At 42.3% G+C, this 10,609-nt stretch overlaps 1 pseudogene across 1 annotated transcript; it reads left to right on the plus strand.

Moving 5' to 3' along the window:
- The first annotated feature begins 3,522 nt into the window (after positions 1 to 3,522).
- On the plus strand, positions 3,523 to 10,353 carry LOC149833312 (uncharacterized; annotated as a pseudogene). The gene is made up of 6 exons (XR_016433230.1): positions 3,523 to 3,589; positions 5,843 to 6,055; positions 7,827 to 8,034; positions 8,578 to 8,718; positions 9,101 to 9,181; positions 10,207 to 10,353. The product of XR_016433230.1 is annotated as an uncharacterized LOC149833312 (transcript).
- Positions 10,354 to 10,609: the final 256 nt, after the last annotated feature.

Genomic DNA, 10,609 nt, shown 5'->3' on the forward strand with positions numbered 1-10,609 from the left:
AGGAATTGTTGAGGACAGGTTGGGCAATTTTGATTGTTATAGCTACCACATATAATAAACATTTTGTACCGGAGCATCCCTCATTGATGGTGGTGGCGGTAGGTGGTAGGTGGTCCATAATGCCCGGCAAGTTTAGAGCATGGTCATATCCTGAGATAGCTTGGTTAGGTCCAACAGACTGGATCATGTTCTTGTCTGACTCTTCTCATTGTGGACCAATGCTCCATAATTCGGCCACGTGTCGAAATGACCCGGTCGATTTGATCTGCAGGATGAAGTCAAGATTTGACCCACCAAAATATGTTGCTGACCAAATTCCTGGGCCCTGGCACACTCTTGCTGGTACCGAGTCACCATAACAACTCAAACAGGTTCCATTTCCCAAAACCGATTCAAAATCCAAGTGTATCCTTAATGGTCGACCTTGCTGTCTCTATAAATTTTGTGAGATGTGTCAACCTGTGATTGGTTGCATTAAATGGTAATTGGTATCGGACAAATCTATGTGATCGATTTCTGTTTTTTGTTGAGGGAGTGCACGAGGTATTAATGCTCTCTCTCTCTCTCTCTCTTAGGAGAGAACCTCTTCAGAGTTGCTCGGCGGGGGCGAAGCTTCGCGTGTCATTTTTCTTTTGGGTCTCCCTTTGCTGAGGCGATGACCGGAGTTGGCAGGATGTTAAGCCCTCCTGACAACTTTCTTTCTCCAGATTTCGTTCTCGCGCTCAACTGCACTGCACGAAGCCTGGGGACTGGTGGTTCGTCGAGTGCTTCTCCCTTAACTTTCGGAAGCGCGTTGTCTGTCATCGTTGTGCCTCCTCTTTTCTCTCGCGGTAACATCCAATCTGGAAGAGTAAGCGTGCCCCAGCCCCCCCTAATCGTTCTTTGCGACCGAAGCTAATATCTTGCCAAGCAAGTGGGCAATCTCAGATGCCCTGGCGTTACGCCTCCTTCTCTCCTTGGGTGCAGGTTGGCAAGCTGCATGAGCCTAGATCATCTTTTCTGGTTTTCAAAATCAGATCTATCTGGGTTTCGATCAGCTAGTTGCCTGCATTGCCCATGTCGTTCACCGAAAAAGCCTTCGCGCCGTCAGTGGCAGCACCATCTCCGTCATCTCCTATTTTCGGTGGCCGCTCCAGCTTGCCCAGTGGTCCTCTCGTTTCCCGCTCCTCTTTGCTGCCATTATTGCCTTTGGTAGGTGCTCCCGAGGACATTGAAAATCCTCCCTCTGATTATTGCTCTTCTGGCAAGTTGTGCTCCATCCTTTCGTTTCCCCATGCTCTCGGTTTGCAAGGGTTGTCTGAGCCTTTCTCTTCAGGCAGTCCTACCCGAGGTGCTTTGACAACGTATGGTGATGTTGGTGCTCTTCTCGGGAACCCTTTACTTTGGAATCCACCCTCCTTCCTTTTCCCACGCAAGTGGCTTTTCGGTTCTCGATCCTTTCAGCCGCCAAGAGCCTCTTTGGTTGGCGCTATCGAGGATTTTGGAAATCTGACGTATGATAATGGCACTCCTGTCCAGTAGTCTGCCGCCATCTTGTTTCTCCATGCTCACGTTTCCAATCTCTCTCCTATCAAGGTCGCTATGCCATTTTTAGCCTCCACCTCCACCCATGCTCCCGTTTTGCACGGTTTTACGGCAGCTCCTGGAGACGTGTGTGGCTCTCGTAAGCATCCATTTTTTGAAAACCCGTACTACATCCTTTTTCCATGCAGACGTTTCGATGGCCTAATGGTTCATGTTATGCTTTTCAATGCCCTATCCTATCGAGCTATCAACTGCATGGTGATTCTATGTAGGCTCCTTTCATCCTATCTCTCGCAAACTCCGTGTGTCATCACCCTTTTTCGCATTTGGCAGTCAGCCACAGTTTATCTTGGGAGCCGGTTACCTTTACCTTTGGAGACTCATCTCTTGCAAGTGCTCTTCCTCTAGTAGGTAAAAACCTTCTCTTTTCTCCACTGGGTATCGAAGTTGATGAAGTTGTCCAACTTCTCGATGTTTCTCTTCCCTCGCAACAATTGCTTCATATCTCAGGTGTCATGCTCACATTTGTTGCCTCGGTCTTCGACCTTCTCCCTTCCTCTGCGGCACCCCAATCTGGGGTCGTTCTTGAGACACTGACTCCCTCCTCTCTCCCTTTACCTGGTGTTGGGGTGGTGTCCTCCTTGAGGCACCGTTGTTCTGCCTGTCGAGTGCATCGTTACAACCTGTGCCCCTCAACCTCCCTTATTGGTGGTTCTCCTTGGCGTTCAGCCAAAGCTCGCACTCCTCGAAGTTTTGCTGACTTCCAGTTATGAAGGCGCTATGCTGAAATATCAGAGGACTGAATTGTCCCGCCAAACGTCTGTTTCTGGCAAACTGGATTCGCTAGATCTCATTGCTTTATGCGAAACAAAAATGGAAGCAGTCTCTCGCTCTGTTGTTTCTGAAATATGGAGAGGAGAAAACTTCTTCTTTAAGCCTGCAGTCCACTACACTGGTGGTATTCTTATTCTCGAAAAGCCTTCTCTGGGCATCTCCCAAGTCGATGATGGCCTATTCTCTCTTTCGATTGCCCTTTCCTTGAATGTGGGGGCCTCTCCTGCAGTGATCACTATTGTCTATGGCCCCAATCGTCCTCCCTTTCGTCCAACGTTATGGTCTGATTTAAGCAGGATTATCAGTTCTTTTGGGGAGCTGCACCTTCTTATATGGGACTTTAACTGCTTGTTGTCTATTCATGACTCAAATTCTCCTGTTTCTCCGCCTGCCTCTATGCGGGGTTTTCAGGATTTTATCCAACAATACCAACTTTACCATGTTCCTCCTACCAATGAGCCTTTCTTATGGTCAAATAGAAGGTTTCGCCTGTGCTACAAGCTGCTCGCCCGAGTGATCGTCTCTCCCGATCTGCTGGAGATCCTCCTCGACATCACCTGCTTCCTGCTTCCTCCTTCTGTCTCGGACCATAGTCAGATCGTCACTCATTGGGGGGAAGGCTTTACTTCTGCAAGGTCTTTCGTCTTTGAAAAGTGGTGGATGAAGGAGCCAGACTTTCAATTTGTGGTCTACCGTTCATAGAGCAAGCCTTCTACTACGGTCAGGGCCATCGTCAGAATCATGAGAAGCTTTTTTGTTTGACCCGCGACATCAAAGCTTGGCTTCTGAATAATAATATCAGTAAATTCATGCAAATGGATGTCTGGGAACAAGAGTTGTCGGCCATTCATCATTCTATGTCTTTTATGGGTTCTCTTTCTGATTTGACTCATCAAATCTTAAAGGCCAGATCCACTAAGCTTTCTTTGCTTCTGCAAACCTGGCAGATCAAAGATGAAATTCGTTGGAAACAATGGGCGAGGGTGCATTGGCTTGCGACTAATGATTGCAATACTAGATTCTTTCACTCCTACGCTTCACACCGCCATAGAAAGAACATTATTCCCTTTATCTCCATTGGGGGAGTCAGTTACTCCATCGACAATGTCTTACCTGCGGTTTCCCACTATTTTAAGACCCTTTATGCTACCCAAACCTTCGTCGATGGTACTATTGGTCCTCTTCTCGTTCAGGCTACTGATCAAGCTCAAGCCAGAGCTATGCAATCTAAGTTTGTTGACGCTAAAATCATTTCGGCTATTAACAATCTATTAGGATGAAAAGCTCCTGGCTACGATGACTTTTTCGTGGATTTCTTCTGTATCTTTTGGTTTTGCATTCAACATGACATTATCAATGGCTTCACTGACTTCCATCGCAACTGTCGACTATTGGTTCACACGCACTTAGCCATTGTCTCTCTCATCCCGAAGGACGTGGCAGCCTCTGATATCTTGAGGTTTCGTCCGGTTTCGGTTATGGGTGCGCTCTACCGCATTATTGCTAAGGTTTTGACCAATAGGCTCAGAACCATAGTTGCTCAAATCTTCTCAAACTCCCAATTTGCTTTAATCCTCCATAGGCGGATTCATCACTTCTTCATCTTGGCATCAAAAGTTCTTCACTCTTTGTATATCAGTGGTCAACCTTTCTTCTCTCTCAATTGGCCTTTCTTATTCCACATGCTTGCCAACTTCGGTATCGGTCACCGTTTCTCCTAATGGGTGCGTGAGCTGGTTTCAAATGCTCACTCTTTGATTAAGCTTAACAGAGCAAGAGGTAGGCAGTTCAAGCTTGGGCGCGGTATTTGGCAAGGCTACCCGCTCTCCCCTTTATTATTTAATGTCATTGTCGAGAGTCTCGTGGTGTTGTTCAAGAGGGTTGCAGATAAAGGCATAATTGATACTATTGGCATTCAGGAATTCCCTCATCATATTCTCACCTATACTGATGACATGATCCTTTTCGGCCATGCTTTCGTGCAACATATGTTGAGATTCAAGCTCATCCTTCACCTTTTCCTCTCTCTTTCGGGTTTATCCCTTAATGACAGTAAATGCTACTTGTCCATGTTCAATGCCCCCCTTCATTGTTGGCCGCTGGACAATAATTTTTTAGCTGCGCAACTTTGGATTCACCCATTTTCTATATGGGTCTCCCTTTTCAAATAAAGTGCATCCCCTCAGCCACTTGGACTGCCACTATCCAAAAAGTTTAGACCAAAATTTCTTCCTAGCAGGCTTCCTACCTTTTCATCGTCGGTCAGCTTACCTTTATTAGTCACGTCTTGTCCTTTATCCTAAAATTTTTTATGTCCATGATTATGATGCCCTTGGGTGTGGAGAAGAAGTTCTCCCATTTGATGGTGGATTTTCTTTAGTCTGGTTGTCAACCTCGAACTAAATGCCACCTGGTTGGATGGAACTTGTTGGTGTTACCTAGGCGTATGGCTGATCTAGGGATCTTCGCTCCCAGACTAAGGAGTATTGCTCTCCTCGTGAAGCAATGCTGGATGACGCACCGTCCAGGCAATCTGTGTACTTCTCTGCCCCATGCTAAGTACGATTCCCTTGAGTCGATCTACTATAGCTGTCATCCCTGCAGGCTTCATATCTCGCACCTGTGTCACATGTGGCTTAAGGCCATGTCTTTCGTCATCATGCAAGATGGTGATTTCGGCCCTGATGCGTAGCTTCTCAATGGGCAATTATGCTTAGCGGTGCTTTTTGCACCAAAACTCTTTATCGGTCTCTTCTTTGTCTTGGGCTGACTGGCTTCCTGAGCGCCTTTTATGGGCTAATAGCCCAACTCCCCGCTTTTGGTTCTTAGCCTTGTTAATTTTGCAGGATAGGGTCTAGACGGACAACTTCTTAAAGAAGGTGGGTTTTCAGTATCCGAGTAGGTGCGTTCTTTGCCAAGCGGCGAAAGAATCCACCTACCATCTCTTTTGGGCCTGCCCAATCTTTGTGGATCTTTTTAAAAGTATGTTGAATTAGCCTGAAGTCATCGTGAGACAGGAATCCTTCATGCTCGACCTTCTGTGAGGCCCGCCACAGGTTCGCAGTTGCAAGCGGTGGCAGCTGATCTGGAGAACTTGGCTTTTTACTTCTTGGTGGGCTGTGTGGATGACTCGCAACAATGTAATCTTCCGTCAAATTCTGGTTGTCTTCAATAAGCTCGTCCATTGCATCTTGGCTGATGTGTATACAATCTTGAGCCTCTCTTCCTTGTTATCCACCCCCTTCAGCCGCCCTCTCTTCCTCAAGACCCTGGCTGATCTTTGTGTTCTTCTATTTTTCTTTGTTTTGCCTTCGTGCTTTCGACCCTTAATTTGTTTTGGGTCTGTTGTTTGCTCACGGGCTCAACTCTTTGTTGACCCCCTACCTTAGTAATCTCTCTCTCTCTCTCTCTCTCTCTCTCTCTCTCTCTCTCTCTCTTCTCTTGGTTGGTGGTGCTTCTCCTTGTGTGAGGGTCTAATGGGGAGGAGGAGGGGCTTCAGGAACCCAGTGCACTTGGGTTCGGAGGCAGTCAATCAAAGTGAACATCTTCCTTGGTGTGACCACCTTGATCACTGGTGTGGTTCTGCTGAGGTTCCTGGTGAGAGATCACAGCCATTTCTTTGTGGCGTCTGAAGTCATTCATGTGGCTGGCATCATGGTTCTTGCCTACAAGCTCATCACCAAAAAGACCTGTTCGGGTTTGTTGGTTTCAGAAATTCCCTTCTTTTCAATGCCTTTGTTTCATTCTTTTGTTTGAGGACAACTTGATTTTTGGTTTTTGGTTGGCGTTTCTGTTGTGGTGATCATTGGTTGCTTTATGTTAGATGTAAGATAAAATTTTGTTGGCAGCAGTTGGTCTCTTAGGCAATTTGATTTGGGGGTTCTTGTGGCTTTCTTTTTCCCAAATTTGTTTTGGATTTCATGTTCTAATATCAAGGGGTACTTGATAACTTTGATGTGTTTATCATGCAAATTGATCATTGTATCATATGTTTTTATAGGTGTTTTTCATTATGATAGTGGAGGCCTTAGTTCATCCTGTTCTTTTTGTTGTTCATCATTTAAGCATGGTGCAATTTGCTCTCTCTCTCTCTCTCTCTCTCTCTCTCTCTCTCTCTCTTGTTAGTATTTCCTTTTTCCTGCTTGTGTGACATGGTATTGCCGCCAATTATGTTGCCTTCGGATCTGTACAGATTTCCATAGGCCAATAACATAAACTCACACAAATCGCTTGGAAGATTTACTGAATGGATCAGTACATTATTACTCATCCATCATCAGTCCTGTCTTAAAAGAAAAATAGCTTCCATTTGATTTTGATTGCTAAACAGGTGCAAATGCTCTCATGAGACTCTCGTGACAGTTTGAGAATTAGATTTCCATTTCCATCACCATCTCATCTTCAGCAGTTCAATTTTTGTTGCTAATTGACTTAGAGACTGAATGGGCTTCTTGACTTGCTTCTGGAATACCGCCAGTTATGGTATTCTCCAACCATGCATTGCCTCTGGGTTGTGTTTGAACTTTGGATTAGTTAGTACTTGGAGTTGTGTGAGTTTGTTGAATGCTAAGCATTTCTTATCAGGTATAACTCTTCCTAGGTAAGTCGTACAATTATTCACTATGCTGCTTGATTTCAACTTCAAAGTCAAATCTGGAGAAAATTTGAAGTTTGTAACAATGAAGCCTTGAATTAGAGGGTTTTATGCTTTTACCTATTGTTTTGTTATCCATAAGTTGTTTAGCATTATATATGGGCATTTTTTGACAATTTTATCATATATATATATATATATATATATATATATATATATATTCTAAGATAAGATGTAGCATATATATGCCACGTTCATCTCTGACAGTTTGGACCTTTTTTTCTGGGTTATGTAACGTTTACATGAAATCTATGTGTTAACTTATTTTGCGTTAATATTATTAGTAATATATGTTAAATGTTAACACAATTCAAATAATGAATTGTAATTTAATAGTACCCTTGTCAAGAACAACTCACTATCGTAATTTAATTGTTAGCCCCAGTTGCACAGATTAGGATGGATTTTGTCATGACCAATATTACTTCAAGGGTTCAGGTTTGGTTGAAGATGACCCAAAATACTCACCTCACAAGTTTAAGCTGAATTATAGCAAAATCTATGGGTTCTAGTTTTAATACCTGGTATTTGCAAATAAGGCCGAGGCCTAAAACTCCCAATCAGTCTTGATTGTTGAGCACACACACACACGCACACTCTAGCAAAAACACAATTCAATATGAAGAATTATATCAGTGATTAACCATGTTTATGTAAGTTTGTTTGTGAAGCTACTTTCTTAAGCAGAGTACTCCTTCCTCATGCTTGTAGGGTAAGCAGAATAAAATTATCATATAAAAATGCCAACATATAAGCTTTTATTTAGTCTTCCATATGTTATATCGTAGTTTTTGACTCTTCTTTCCATTTTCAGGTCTTTCACTGAAGTAATAATGTTGTAGAACTGCTATATTTCTGGCTGCAAGATTAATTTGTAGTTTTTCCATGAAATATGACATTACATTCATACAGTTCTTGATTGTGCAACTCTTGTTTCAACACTGTGGGATATCTATATGATACGATTCAAATTAAAGCCCACCTATGTCAAAGAATTAGACAACTTCCCTCTGTATTATACGGTAAGTTTTCTATGTATGTTTATCCAGTGGAATTGGCTTGTGTCATGGATTGATTCATGGAAGTGCTATCAGTTTATGCCCTCTTTGGCCATTATCATTATCATCCCTTCCTTTCTTACTGTTTCAGCTAGGCTTGCCATATTTTGTTCTCTGAACTCATGGATTGTACCATTTTTGAACTGTGATAACCCAGTTGGGCATCCCAGTTGCTCAAAATGATTCATTTGATCCCATATTCATTTGGAACCCATCTTTGCTTGTGCAACCTTGAACATGACCATGATGGCTTGGTTGAGTGTGGATGAAGATAGCTTGATTCCCGTGTGTGATTAATTGATTATTAAATGTACTTGTCTATGGCCCGGCATGGTGCTGGAATGCAAATAATGTTTTCATCTTATTTACTTGTTCCAGCCCAAATTCTCAGGTTTACCTTGTTTTTTACAATTTGAGTTGTGCTGAATTGCTAGAAACCCATGCTACCTTATGTTTTTAAATTCTCAATGGATTACTTTTCTTATGAATGTGTTCTTCCTCCTCTAGGTGGTTCCTGCTGCACTGTTTTCTGTATTTGTGCATCCATATACAATGCACTTCATTTTCTATAGAGTTCTTTTGGCCTTTTGCGTCTACTTGGAATCGGTTTCTGTCTTGCCACAGTTATGCATAATGCAAAATGTGATGGTATATGCCATGATGTAAATGGATCATGTTCAATTGAGATGTATTGTGAACAAATCTGATAAATTTGATCTGGTGCATCAGATATGAACTTGGAATTAGGTTTGGAAACCATAGAGAGCCATAAAATTTTGGTCCCTATACTTTTTTGGGTCTAAATTTACATGTGAAACAGTGTAACAAGATGTAAGTCTTTATTGCTTTCTGTTTCTGACCTTTTTCAATGGGTTCCAATGTGAAAGGCCCCTTACCAGATCCAACTAAGCGGACTTGGTTTGTTTGGCTACCCAAACTAAATAATTATCATTTAATGCCTATATGTGGTGAATCATTTTATTGAATTACATCAAATTACTGACATATAGCTTTTGAAATGCTTTTCCAGATGGTCAAACCATTTACAGCCCATTGTGTTTTTGCCCTGGGTGTGGCTAGATTTCTGGGCTGTGCTCACTGGATCATTAGGGTGAGTTCTTGCTCATTTGTATATGTTTTTGCCCTATCCTAAATGAAAACTGCATTGGTAAGATAAACCATTGATAGCCCATTAATGCACATTTTTGTTTTCGTCGCTACTTGTCTCAAGGAAAAAGAATCTAAGTGATAGTTAATGACTGTCTGATTTGAAATGGACCTGCACAGAAATAGATGCAATATGCAATAAGAAGCTGATACATTCTCATTTAGGGCATGAAACCATTGGAGATGTAACACTAACATCTCGAAGGCTACTTTAAACTGAAAGCTTTAATACCAAGTTTGCATATTTAAATGCCTTCCAGTTCAATGCCGTGAGGATTATATCGATCAGATCTAAACAGAAGTGTTTTTTGTATTATGGCTACCATTGGCCATCAGCAAAAGTGATAAAAATTACATGCTTTTCTGTCAGATAGCAGTTTGAGATCATTTAAGTGCAATTGTGATCTCAATTGAGCTGAAGCTTTTAGATTCAAACCATGGTAATGCCTGAGGACATAATTGAAGTTTCCACGTTATTACAATTATCATCGTTTAGGATTCTTGCCATTACTGTTGAAGTGGGACATTGATCTTTGTTAAGGACCATAGAAAGTGGATCTTCTAAAATGGTGGACTGCTCTGTCCGGAAACATCAAGCATTTTCTTGGCCCCTTTGTTTTTTAGACGGTTTAGGTTGTTTTACATACATTGATGGTGTTATTGCATCGTAACAACTTATTCAGATCAGTGTTGGTTTTAATAGCTGAGCCAATAAACATGCCAAATAAGTACTAACCTGCTGGTTGATATGCTATAGCTAGACTCAATTTATGTTACTTTTATTCAACTATTCCCTTGACCTTGTAATGCATGGTTGAACTTTCATTTCCATTAAATTCAACTGGTCTTGTAAGCTAGAAATTCTAATTTTCAGTTCCAATTAATAATGAAAGTGAACTGCTTAAAGGGTCAATGCTTTGCTTTCAGAAAGTCGAGCACAAATATTGATTTTTTGCTTTTGATGTTAAGGTTATCGAACGTGGTGGGTACTTGTGGCTACCAATGGTTCTCCTGGTAGAGGTTGTCCAAACTAGAGTTGCCAGTTGGGGAAGTGGGAAGCGAGGCACTTTCAAAATGTTAAGAAGTGGGAAGCGTGGGATGACTTAAAAACGAACCAGGAATCGTCTCGGAAGTGAAAAGAGAAGCGAACCGGAAGCGACCTAGAAAGCGAGGGGGGGGGAGCGAAAAAAGAAATTAAAAAAAATAAAAAAAGAAGGAAAAGCGAGCTTCTCCTAAATGGGAAGCACGCTTTCCAATTTTTTGACATTTTTCAGCACGTTTTAGAAGCGCCACGTTTCGAAAGCATCATGTTTCGCGCTTTTGAAACATGCTTCGGGGAAGCGCACTTCCCCATGTCCTATGGTGCTTCCCA

This window comes from Nuphar pumila, chromosome 7, assembly GCF_984573655.1.
Source record: "Nuphar pumila chromosome 7, dmNupPumi1.hap1.1, whole genome shotgun sequence".
NCBI classification, from domain to species: domain Eukaryota; kingdom Viridiplantae; phylum Streptophyta; class Magnoliopsida; order Nymphaeales; family Nymphaeaceae; genus Nuphar; species Nuphar pumila.